Raw genomic sequence first — 13952 nt, 5'->3', positions numbered from 1 at the left:
GAAAGGTGTTTGGGAGTAGATTACGAATATGAAATTAAAATTTGAGTTCAAGTCTAGGTGGCGCTTTTCTCTCCAAAAATAAGTCAAATAGGTTGATTGACCCGTTATGACAACATAGGACTCAAATGAAATGCATTTGTGAGTAGAAAACCAATTTGATATCCAATTTTGGAGGCAAGTATTTGGGGGTACGCCCTATAGCGCCCCCTTAACTGAACTTAAATTCCGTTTATGGCAATATGGAGCTCAAATCGGTGTTTGGAAGTAAAGAACGAATTTGATATCTATTTTCAGGGCAAAGTGCCCGGGGTCGTTCCAGCCCCAAAACACCCTCCAAACGTTTCATATTTACTGACCATGGCAATATGGGGCTCACATAAAATGGATTGGGGGTGAAGAACGATTTTAATATCCATATTTGAGTCGAAATGTCTGAGCGCCATCCCTCCCCTAAAAAATACATCTCATTACCCTAATTTTCAAAACCACCAGATCTCGGAGATTTGTAATGCGATTCGTTCGAATTTTGTTTTGCACTCTCACAGTCAAAACAGAACATAATTTCTATTGTTGGGGTCGGGTGCCTCGGGGGCCGTCCAAAATTCAATATAGAGCTCAAACGAAGAGCCATGTGTTTGGGGAACTGCCCCACCCGAAAATAACTTCCTATTATATAAAAGCTTTTTGATGTTTAAATTGATTGATTTTCGAAAAATTTATACTAATTTTTGGGACAAAGTCCCTGGGGTCCCTCCCACCCAAAAACAGAATTTATTTACCGATCATGCCATTATGGGGCTCATATAAAATGTATTTGAAAGTAGAGCACGCAGCGTATATTTACATTAAGAGCAAAGTTTCTCTCTAATATAAATTATTTACTATTGTTTCTACACTTACGGATATTCGTTCATACACAAAACAAAAAGCCAAGGTGTGGCCGGCCCATATTTTATAACGAATCTGTGCTGATTATAAAATTTCTTGGAAAATTCTATAGCTCAACGTAGATATTAATGAACTTATTAGCAAAGTCGTGAGCCAGTGAATGCATCAAATACGATTTCTTTGAAGAATAATATTGGGCAAAAGATGCAAAAAAAAAAAATATTCGTGCGAATCTCTCAGAATGTATTCGCACCCAAATTAAATGCAATCAGTCGGTGGATGTGAGTGAGTTGAAAGTAAATTTTCATTATTTGGCATCAAGCCCAATGCAATGAAATTCGAAAACGTTTCCTTCATTATTTGTTGTGTCTAACGTGAAATAATATTTTTTTTTTGTTTTTTGCCAGCGTTAGACACAACAAATTGCCGTAAACTTAAATGTTTCCTTCAGATGATTTGTTGTTCTAATGCAATTAGACTTTATATGGCGTAAAACAGTGAAATGAAATAAATTAAAATAAAAAAATAAAAATAAAAATAAAATAAAATAAAATAAAATAAAATAAAATAAAATAAAATAAAATAAAATAAAATAAAATAAAATAAAATAAAATAAAATAAAATAAAATAAAATAAAATAAAATAAAATAAAATAAAATAAAATAAAATAAAATAAAATAAAATAAAATAAAATAAAATGAAATAAAATAAAATAAAATAAAATAAAAAAAAAAAAAATAAAATAAAATAAAATAAAATAAAATAAAATAAAATAAAATAAAATAAAATAAAATAAAATAAAATAAAATAAAACAAAATAAAATAAAATAAAATAAAATAAAATAAAATTAAATAAAATAAAATAAAATAATAATAAAATAATAATAAAATGAAATGAAATGAAAATAAATGAAATGAAATGAAATGAAACGAAATGAAAAGAAATGAAATGAAATTAAATGATATGAAACGAAATGAAATAATTCTGGTAAAATTTTGTACAAAAATGAAAAATGAGTCATTACAAAACATTGCATGCTCAATTTCAGCCAAATCGGACAAAAATTTCCTCAAGAAGTCAAATCGGGAGTTCGCTTTAAATCATGGAAATCATAACAGAACACTGTTTTCAGTGTTCAGACAAAAAGTGCGGTTTGTAACGGCTCAAGAAGTCAAATCGGGAGATTGGTTTATATGGGATCTATATCTATATCTGAACAGATGTGGCCCATTTGCAATCCCCAACGACCTACATCAATATTATGTACCTATGCCAAATTTCATGCGGTTAGTTTTACGCGTCCGACTGCTATCGTGATTTCGACAAACGGACGGACGGTCGAATGGACAAACGGGTATGGCTAGATCGACTTGAAACGTCGAGACTATAAATAATAATACCTTTATCCTATAGTAGTGGGTATAAAAAATAAAAAAACACAAAATATAATTATTAATAATCCGTTTTTTTGCGGTCCATGGACCGTAATTGTCATGGCTGTTTGAAGTTTTAGAAAGATTCCGTATCCAAAATTTCAGCCAAATCGATGTTTTGGAGCCCTCCAGAACCTCAGAAAGTCCAATTGGAAAATCGGTTTATTTCTCATATCCAGGTATGATCCGATTTAGACCATATGTGGCACAGCAGTTCGAAGTCATATCAAAAGGACATATTCAAGATTTCAGCCAAATTGGATAAGAATTGCACCGTCAAGAGGCACAAGAAGTCAAATCTAGAGATCGGTTTATATGGCGGCTATATCAGCTTATGGACAGATTTAGACTATACTTAGCACTGTTGTGGGAAGTCGTACCAAACGCTATTTGCAAAATTTCAGCCAAATCGGATAAGCATTGCACCCTCTAGAAGCTCAAGAAGTCAAGACCAAAGATAGGTTTATATGGCAGCTGTTTAAAAACATGGGCCGATTTGACCCATTTACATTCCCAACCGACCTACACCAATGAATAGTATTTGTACAGAATTTTAAGCGCTTAGCTTTACTTCTTCGCAAGTTTGCATTAGTTAGTTGCTTTCGACAGACGAACGGACGGACATGGCTAGATCGACTTAAAATTACATGACGATCAACAATATAAATGGCGATTTTTTTTAGCTATTATCTTTTTGGCAACACTGTTTTAAACAGCTCACGCACTCTTCGTGTTTCATTGTGAAACATATTCAGTTTGGTCTATAATTTAGCCATGAATCGTCTTACAAAGGAACAACGTTTGCAAATTATTGAATTTTATCATCTGTTAAGAAAGTTCATCGTGCGCTTCTTCTATTCAGCGCCGAAGCCCATTTTTGGCTCAATGGGTACCTAAATAAGCAGAATTGTCGATTTTGGAGTGAAGATCATATAGAAGCATTGCAAGAGCTATCAATGCATACAGGAAAAGTCACAGTTTGGTGAGGTTTATGGGCTGGTGGCATTATTGGATCGTACTTCTTCAAAGATGATGCGAATCTTAACGTAACTGTGAACGTTGAGCGCTATCGTGAAATGATATCCAACTTTTTTTTTGCCCACAATGCAAGAGCTTGACTTGCAAGATATGTGGATTCAACAAGGTGGAGCTGCATGTCACACAGCACGCCTAACAATGGATTTTTTGAGAGGCGAGTTCGTTGAACATTTCATTTAACGTTCAGGACCGGTCAATTAGCCGCCTAGATCGTGCGAGTTAATGTCTTTAGACTATTTTTTGTGGGGCTATATTAACGCTCATGTCTATCTACAGGCAAGACCGCTTCAATAGATGTATTGGAAGACAATATTGAATCATTTAGTCGTGATATAGCGGCCGAAATGTTGGAAAGAGTATGCTAATATTAGACTAAGCAGATGGACCATTCGAGACGCAGTCACGGTCAACATTTGCATGAAATAATGTTGACACCGTAGCGCAGAGGTTGGCATGTCCGCCTATGGCGCTGAACGCCTGGGTTCGAACCCTGGCGAGTCCATTAGAAAAAAGTTTCAGCGGTGGTTTTCCCCACATAATGCTGGCGACATTTGTGAGGTACTATGCCATGTAAAACTTCTCTGCAAAGAGGTGTCGCACTGTGGCACGCCGTTCGGAATCGGCTATAAAATGGAGGCCCCATATCATTGAGCTTAAATTTGAAACGGACTGCACTCATTGATATGTGAGAAAATTGCCCATGTTTCTTAGTGGAATGTTTATGGACAACATTTGCATTTGCAATCTTCAAACATTAAATTATATAGACCGAACAATCTATTCAAATAAAGATTTCATGCATTTTTCTGAATTTTATGTGCTATGTGTCGTCGTGTCATTCTTAGTTGATTTAGCTATGTCCGTCCGTCTCCCTGTCTGTTTGTCTGTCGAAAACACCCTAACTTTCGAAGGAATGAAGCTAGGTGCTTCAAATTTTTTATAAGTGCTGGTCGGTTGGTATTGTAAATGGGCAAGATCGCTTGATATTTTGGTATAGCTGCCATATAAACCGATATCGAATCTTTACTTCCTGAGTCTGAAACTTTGCATCAAGTGTTTAATTTTGACTGCCAATAATTCTTCCAAGTATGGTCTAAATCGGTTTATAAACTGATATAGCTTCCATATAAACCGATATCGGACTTCTTGAGCTGCTAGAGGGCGCAATTATTTTCCGATTTGGCTGAAATTCTGCATGAAGTGTTTTGTTCTAACTTCTAACAACTGCGCCAGATATGGTTTAAAGTGTTTCATAACCTGATATAGTTCTAATATAATCTGATCTCGGTTGTTGACTTCGCCCTCTAGAGGGCGCAATTACTATGTGAATTGGTTGAACTTTTATATGAAGTGTTTTGGTTTGACCATCAACAACTGTGCCAAGTATAGCCCAAATCGGTTCAAAACCTGATGCAGATCCAATATAAACCGATATCCCGATTATACCTCTTGAGCCTCTAAGGAGAGCAACAGCCAAACCATATATGTCCCCAATCGGTTCCTAACTTGGTAAAGCTGAAATATTCATTATCCTTTGTCTGTCTTTAAAGAGATATCGACCGAAAAACTTGACATATGCGATCCATGGAAGAGGATATATAAGATTCTACCCGGGTGAACTTAGCACGCTTTTACTTAATATACCCACCATAATAACATGGAGGCATACTAATCTAGTCCTTCCGTTCGTAACATCGTCTTGACGTTCTAAGTCGATCTAGCCACGTCCGTCCGGCTGTCGAAATCACGATAGAAGTCGAACGCGTAAAGCTAGCCGCTTGAAAATTCGCACAGATACTTAGTATTGATGTAGGTCTTTGGGAATAGCAAATGGGCCATATCGGTTCAGATTTAGATATAGCTCCCATATAAACCGGTCTCCCGATGTGACTTCTTCAGCCCCTGGAAGCCGCAAATTTTGTCCGATGTGGCTGAAATTTTACATTTAGTTTTCCGCTATAACCTCAAACAACTGTACCAAGTACAGTCTAATTCGGTCTATAACCTGATATAGCTCCCATATAAACCGATCTCTCGTTTTGACTTCTTGAGCCCTTACAAGTCGCGATTTTTGTCTGATTTGGCTCAAATTTGGCATGTTGTGTTCCGTTATGGTTTCCAGGAACTGCGCCAAGTACGGCCCAAATCGGTCTATAACCTGATGCAGCTCCCATATCATCCGATCTCCCGATTTGATTTCTTGAGCCCCTGGAATCCGCAATTTTTGCCCGATTTAGCTGAAATGTTGCATGTTGACTTCTTGCGTCCTTACAAGCCTCAATTTTTGTTCGATTATGACAACAGTACGATTTCGATATCAGACAAGGTCAAATACTTAGGAGTGATCTTGCACAGGAAAATGAACTGGATGTTTCACATTCAGGAACGTGCTGAGAAGGCGCTGGGCACTATGTAGACAATGCTTAATTTCGAAATGGGGCCTGATTCTAAGGCTAGTGGACTGGCTCTAAAGGAGCGTGATTAGAACGATACTAGCTTAGGCCTCAGTATTTTTGAGGACAGCGATGGAGAAAACGTGAAGCATATGGACAATACAAAGGGTTCAAAGATAGGGTAAAGCTCCCATATATATGTACGTCCGATGTGTACAAATATTGCAATAATTTGGTCGTTTGTTAACCGATTCACCACAAATTAGGGAAGAAAGGGTTTTCTAATGGCTCTCGACATTATTGGTGATATTTTGATAGAAATCGATTCAGGTTAAGATAAAGCTTCCATTTGTGTATATCGCCCGATTTTCACTTCTAGAGCCACTGCAAGCACAAGCTCATATTTTTTAACACATTTGAAATTTGAAGCGGATTCTTGTATAACCTCCACAGAAGTCCATTAAATTTGGTTCAGAATTAGATTTAGTTCTGCATAATACCCTACACCTACCCTATAAGTGGAAATTAAGGCACAGTGTTTCGGAGAGGGAAATCATAACTTAACTCTTTACTGTGCCTAATTTCCACTTATAGGGTAGGTGTAGGGTATTATACAGTCGACACCGCTCGACTTTTGCCTTTCCTTATTTCTTTCATTTATCCACTTTAGACCAATGAAAATCGCATTGGGATACCTCTTTCCTATTATTTTCTCTCCATTTCGCATTAAAGAGTTAAGTTTTGATTTCCCTCTCCGAATCACTGTGCCTTAACCACGAAAACACTTAAACTACGTGTGAAATGAAATGAAATGCATTTTGGCATTCGCACTTCATGTGCCTCAAAGGTAAATGTGTAAAAAGATCCACTACAAAGTAAAGATTCCCACTAATGGCTTCACATCAATGACACTCCAAATTTTCACTTCAAACATAAGTAGAGTCATGTCGGACAGCATAAGTCAGTGTGGCTGATATAGCGGGGGGGGGGGGGGACCAATCATTACGAGAGTGAGATCCATGAGTGGTGGGTGCCACCGGGCGCTATCTATGTGGGGTTGTGTTGTGCGAGTGTGGGTGTGTGTGTGTGCGTGCGGTTTAAAAACAATCTGGAAATTACATGAAAAGGCACGTACGCAGCAAAAAGTTGAGTTATGTTTTCCTTATTTTCTTCCGCTCTCATCTTTTGTAGGAATTTATGATGCTCCCTTTGCATTAAGAAAAACTTCTTGGTAACAACCTCCAAAAAGCAAAAGCTAATTAACGTTAATTTATTAAATCAACTCAAAGGAAAGCAACGAAAAATGTGCAGAGTATAATTTATCCATATATTAAATATATATCGCACACTTCCCACCGTTATACACCGCAAACTTCATGGACAGGCCAGGCAAATGGGGAGGAGAGGGGGCAAAGAAGATGTGATTACTTGGCGTAAATTGCAGAGCTTCTTAAGGTCTTACAACACGAAAAAAAACGAGGTTAGAATGAAAACAAGAAGTAAAATAGAGAGATCGATTTATATGGGAGCTGTATCCGGCTATAGACCGATTCAGACCATAATAAACACGTATGTTGATGGTCATGAGAGGATCCGTCGTGCCACATTTAAGGCAAATCGGATAACAATTGCGACTTCTAGAGGCTCAAGAAGTCCAGATCCCAGATCGGTTTATATGGCAGCTACATCAGGTTATGGACCGATTTGAACCATACCTGGCACAGTTGTTGGAAGTCACAGCAAAACACTTCTTGTAAAATTTCATTCCAGTAGGATAAGAATTGCGCCCTTTAGAGGTTCAAGAAGTCAAGACCCAAGATCGGTTTATATGACAGCTATATCAGGTTATGGATCGATTTGAACCATACTTGGCATAGTTGTTGGATATCATAGCGAAACACGCAATGCAAAATTCCATTCCAATCGCATAAGAATTGCGCCCTCTAGAGGCTCAAGAAGTCAAGACCCAAGATCGGTTTATATGACAGCTATATCAGGTTATGGACCGATTTGAACCTGCACAGTTGGCTGAAGGTACAGCAAAACACGTTGCGCAAAATTTCATTCCAATCGGATAAGAATTGCGCCCTCTAAAGGCTCAAGAAGTCAAGACCCAAGATCGGTTTATATGGTAGCTATATCAGGTTATGGATCGATTTGAACCGTGTTCGTTTTTGTTCGTCATGGGACAGCCACATCCCGCAGTGCCTTCTCCGCACGTTTCTGGTCCGTGCCGTGATTGAAAAGAACCTCGGACCCCGATTATGTTTGGTTTGCCGGAACCGCCCCCATCATGGGTCGGTGTCGGTGAGGTGTAACCGGTGCATGGAGTGGGCACATTTCCGATCTTGCTCTGGCCTTAAAACACTTGGGGAGTACAGTAATACTGATTATGTTGCAATGTGCTGTGCGATCATACACAGCAGTGGGTTACAAACGTCGTCGTCGTCGCCTTCTGTGTCATCGTCGTTGGACTATGTGACCCCCCCTACCTGTCTCATGTGGCAATATACGCAACAGCAGTATCCCAGTCTCAATTTTGCCAGGCAAGTGCCGAGAAGTGTATCACTTTTGCAATTGAACTGCAACGATCTCCGTGGCAAGATCAAAGATTGGGGATTTTATGAGTCGGAAGAACATTTTGGTCGCTGCGATCCAGGAGCCAAAGTTGACCAACACCTGCAGCTTGCAACGGTTGTCACGCATACAATGTGCTACATAAGGGTCGCATAACGAATGGAGGTGGGGGATTGGCCTTCGTGATACACCATTCCGTGCAATATATATCTATCTCGCCTGCGCATGGCGCTAGTGACCCCTACATGCAATGCATGGGGATAGCAGTCAGGTCCGGTACTGCCGAGATAGAGCTGTACAAGGTGTACATACTGCCGGTTTGTAGTTGTGACCCAGTTAATGGCCAAGCCTACAAGCACGACATAAGTGGGCTACTGTCTGGTCACAGTCATCTGGTTGTTGTTGTTGTAGCAGTGTGTTGCACACTGAGACGGCAGCCCTTATGACCGATGAAGTCCCAAATCGGGTCAACCCGGTACGTACAACCGCCTGTCATGAGATAGTCTGGTTCTGGGTGACCTTAAAGCGCATCACGTTTCATGGATTCTCCGCTAGGTAACGGGGCATAGCTTTGGCAGAGCAGATCGAAAGCTCCACGTTTTGTACGGTGAATGAGGATGCCCCACTAGGATTACGAGAAGGTGCAGCAACTCGTCAGACATTTCCATTGCATTGACGTATTCGGTCAAGCCGTCATTTATTTGGGGTCAGACCACCTCCCCATATATCTCACCACTGACCGACCACACGACTTCATAATCCCTGGGCGCCGAACGTTTATCAATCAACTAGTTGCCGAGAGGAAATTCCAAGACATCAATAAAGCAGCAACCGCCCGCTTTATACCAGCCAGTCGAATACCCCAAGTGTAGCCCAATTTCCCGGCGCAAGCAGTGGTATTCGCAGGCGAGCGTGGAAATATTTGTTGTACGGACGGGATGACAGGACCTTTTAGGGACTTAACCGTGACTGATGACGCAGCAGCCGCTCCCTTTTTATCAGCCAGTCGAATACCCCAAGTGCGGCTCAATTTCTCGGCGCAAGCGGTGGTACTCGCAGACGAGCGCGATGGGATTCGTTGTGTGGTCCCAACTAACGCCAGAATTAGCGAGCTGAAGTAGTAGTCACCCAGCATAGGCGCAATTTGTGGCTGGATCACTTGGAGCAACGTAACTTAGGCACCGGTTTAGGCAAGCTGTGGTCTACTGTTAAGTCAATCTCGAACCCCGGTAGGCGTGATGACAGGCCCTCAGTCACTTTAAGCGACTTAACCGTGACTGATGCGAAGAGATGCTCCAGGTTGTTCAACCGTCAATTTATTGTTTATCCCGAGATTTACAGGGCAAGGAAGAGAGCCATTCGTCTTATCGGTGGTCTCCGAGCCCATGGACAGCCATCACAATTTACCCTGGGCGAAGTTAGGAATGCCATCCGCCTAAAAAGAGATACCGCGCATAGAACTCGACAAATGCGATCCATGGTGGAGGGTATATACGATTCGGCTAGGCCGAACTTAGTATGCTTTTACTTGTTTTAGTTCTATTGTTATACCCACCATCATAGATAGGATGAGGATATACTAATCTACTCATTTCGTTTGTAACACCTAGAAATTTTGATCTGGGACCCCCATAAAGTATATATATTCTGGATCGTCTTGACATTCTGATCCGATATAGCCATGTCCGTCCGTCTGTCGAAATCACGATAGAGGTCAAAAGCGTAAAGCTAGCCGCTTGAAATTTTGCACAGATACTTAATATTAATGTAGGTCGTTGGGGAATGCATATGGGCCATATCGGTTCAGATTTAGTTATAGCTCCCATATAAACCGATCTCTCGATTTGACTTCTTGAGCTCCTGGAAGCCTCAATTTTCATCCGATTTGGCTGAAAGTTTGAACATCGTGTTCCTTTGTGGTTTCCAATAACTGTGCCAAGTATGGTTTAAATCGGTCAAGAACCTGATATAGCTTCCATATACACCGATCTCCCGATTTGACTTCTTGAGCCTCTGGAAGCCTCAATGTTCATCCGATTAGTCTGAAATTTTGAACATTGGTTTCTATTATGAATTCCAACGACTGTGCCATGTAACGTCCAAATCGGGCAAGAATGAGATATACAGCGGTCAAAAAAAGTATTCATCATTAGCAAAATTGATAATAAATTCACTTATTTTGGGTAATTGAAGAAAATTTAAAGCAAACAAATAATGCAGTTTTATGCAATAGTTTATTTTTCGTAATATGTTTTAAAATAAATTCAAAAAATAAATTTAATTAGCGCAAAAAATGCAATTTTATATAATAACACCAAAAACAGAACAAAAAAAGTATTCATCATTGATGTGCTATCATCAAAGTCAAATTCAAATATTATTTGGGAATCCCCCTTTTCTGTTTTATTTAGTAAAGGAGGCTTTGCCCTTGACAGCAAATATTTAATTTCATTGAAAATATAGTTTTTGTCAAAATGGGTCGTAAGCAAAACGAGGTTTCTGATGAGGTAAAAGTTTTGATAATAAAACACCACAGGAATGGTTTAACTCAAAAAACTATCAGTGAAATATTAAATAGACCACGATCTACTATACAATCCATCATCAGAAAGTGGACAGAAACGAAAACTGTTGACAATAAACCAAGATCTGGTCGACCAAAAGCACTTTCAGTTGGAGATGTGCGTTGGCTAGTGCGGCAAGTTCAGAAAACTCCGAAGACAAATGCGACCATTCTTCGTAAAAACACTATGGAATATTTAGGGAAGGAAGTTACTACACAAATAATTCGAAATACACTCAAAAGGCATAGTTACAGAGGAAGAACTGCACGTAAGAAAACTTGGGCTTGGTAATAACTTTCAATATTATCAAGATAATGACCCCAAACATTCTGCTTTAAATACCAAGATGTGGATGCTGTATAACTGCCCCAAAGTCATTAAAACTCCTCCTCAAAGTCCCGACTTGAACCCAATTGAACATCTTTGGGAACATCTCGAACGCAAATTGAGAACGCGCAATTTTTCGAGCAAGAGTCAAATGCAACAGGTGATAATGGAGGAATGGGCTAATATAGACCAAAATATAACCGCTAAATTAGTCCAATCGATGTCAAACCGTTTAAAAGAAGTTATAAGACGCGGTGGTCGAATAACAAAGTATTAATTTTTTTAAATTATGTTATTTATTTTTTTGTTTTTTTGCAATGATGAATACTTTTTTTGTTTAATTTTTTGTGTTCAGCTGTAAAATGGCCCTTTTTGTTCCAATAAATACTATTTTTTTTCTTTAAAAACAATGAAATTGTGTACATATATATCACACAAGCACTACTGCATCATTAGTTTAATATGTTTTTATTCCAATTGTCTTTTGTAGACTTATTAAAAAAAAACATTGAATGATGAATACTTTTTTTGACCGCTGTAGCTCCCATATAAACCGATCTCCTGATTTGAATTCTTGAGCCCCTGGAAGCCTCAAATTTTGTCCTATTTAGCTGAAATTTTGCACATAGTTTTCCGTTATGATTTCCAATAACTGTGCCTAGTATGGTTCAAATCGGTCAAGAACCCGATATAGCTTCCATATGCACCAATCTCCCGATTTGACTTCTTGAGCCCCTGGAAGCCTCAAATTTTGTCCTATTTAGCTGAAATTTTGCACATCGTGTTCCGTTATAATTTCCAATAACAGTGCCGAGTATGGTTAAAATCGGTTTATTACCTGACATAGCTCCCATATAAACCGATACCCCGATTTGATTTCTTGAGCCCCTGGAAGCCGCAATTTTTGTCCTATTTAGCTGAAATTTTGCACATAGTGTTCCTTTATGATTTCCAATAACTGTGCTTAGTATGGTTCAAATCGGTTAAGAACCTGATATAGCTTCCATATACACCGATCGCCCGATTTGACTTCTTGAGCCCCTGGAAGCTTCAATGTTCATCCGATTTGGCTGAAATTTTGCACCTATTGCTCTATTACGACTTCCAACAACTGTGTGAAGTAAGGTTCAAGTCGGGCAAGAACCAGATACAGCTCCCATATAAACTGATCTCCCGATTTGACTTCTTGAGCCCCTGGAAGCCTCAATGTTCATCCGATTTGGCTGAAATTTTGCACATAGTGTTCTGTTATGATATCCAATGACTGCGCTAAGTACGGTCCAAATCGGTCTATAACCAGATATAGCTGCCATATTTTAGCAGAATCCATGGTGGTGGATTCCCAAGATTCGGCACCGGCGAACTTAGCACGTTTTTACTAGTTATAAGAGTTATTTTATAGTATTACATTTGCCATTTATTTATTTATTATAACTATTTACTGTCATTATTATCCCTTCCTCGTAATTTCCTTTTTTTCTTTGTCTAGATATAAATGAATGCGAGACTGCTTTAGCTGTGAAATCTTGAAAACCACACGCAGTAATTATTAATTCAATTATTTTAGTGCAAACAATACCTAAGCGCAAAATCTTTTTGATACCAAATGAATGACTTGGGGAAATTGATGGAATTGCAAAACTAATTAATCATAACATTGAAGGAACTCTCCATAAAATAGGTAAGTAAAAGCAGTTTTGAAGAAAAACTCTTGAATTTAAGTTAACCTTCAAAATGCAGAAGAATTTTATGGGAGTGGAGGTAATTTTTTTTTTCTTCTTAGTCCATTTAATAATATTTCAGAAAATGTATTGTCCAAGGACCAAAAGCTATAGTTATGGTTAAAATTTTGCTTACGGTGATATCAAACCCAATACACACTTCTCCTTATTGAAGGACAATAATTAATTTGTGTTTTTGCTTAACTAATTATTTATGGCAAAATAGCCATAGCCCATAAACATGCCTGCGAAAGAAATATTAGACAAACAACCATAAATTTCAGGAGAATATTTTTATTAAAATTAGTATAGGGTAAGCAAAGATTGTCTTTGCAGGTCATTAATTAATTAAGTTGACCAAGAGTAAGAATGGTGAAAACAGTTTCAAATATTCGATGATGTGTTTTGCAACAACAAAAATCGACTTCATCTTAAAAACGATTAGAAATAGTGACGAATACACATTTACCCCTTACGACATCATAATTGTTTTCCATACCACTCCCCTAAGTTGGTTAATGTCTGGTGTTGTGTCCCCACCTAAGTACCGGTGTCCGTTAGCCGCGAAAGCCGGGCAATGACATAGGAAATGCTCCTACTTCCTACATCATCTTCCCCACATGCCCTACACATGCTATCACCCCGCCTTGGGGAACTCCCTGTTTCACTGTACCGTGCTTCGAATTCTTATCCCCAAATTCCACAAATGACTGGCAACCACACAGATAATTCGCAACCCATCGTTTCAGGCCTGGCTGGTGGGACGTGTTGAAGATGTCCTCAAATAATTTGGCATGACTGACCGTGTCGAATGCCTTCGATAGGGTCCAGTGTTACGAGGACCGTCCTATCACATGGCCTGGGCTGATTGATGCGGCGACAAATGTGTGCGGTGATGGCATGCAAAGCTGTTGTTGTGCTACGAAGTCTTCGAAATGAATGGTGATTCCCGGCGAATGGAAATTCTCCAGCGAGGCTTGGGAGGGGAGTAGTGCCATCTTGGCTACTGC

Source organism: Stomoxys calcitrans, chromosome 2 (genome assembly GCF_963082655.1).
Source record: "Stomoxys calcitrans chromosome 2, idStoCalc2.1, whole genome shotgun sequence".
NCBI classification, from domain to species: domain Eukaryota; kingdom Metazoa; phylum Arthropoda; class Insecta; order Diptera; family Muscidae; genus Stomoxys; species Stomoxys calcitrans.
Note: the sequence above shows the minus strand (reverse complement) of the source record.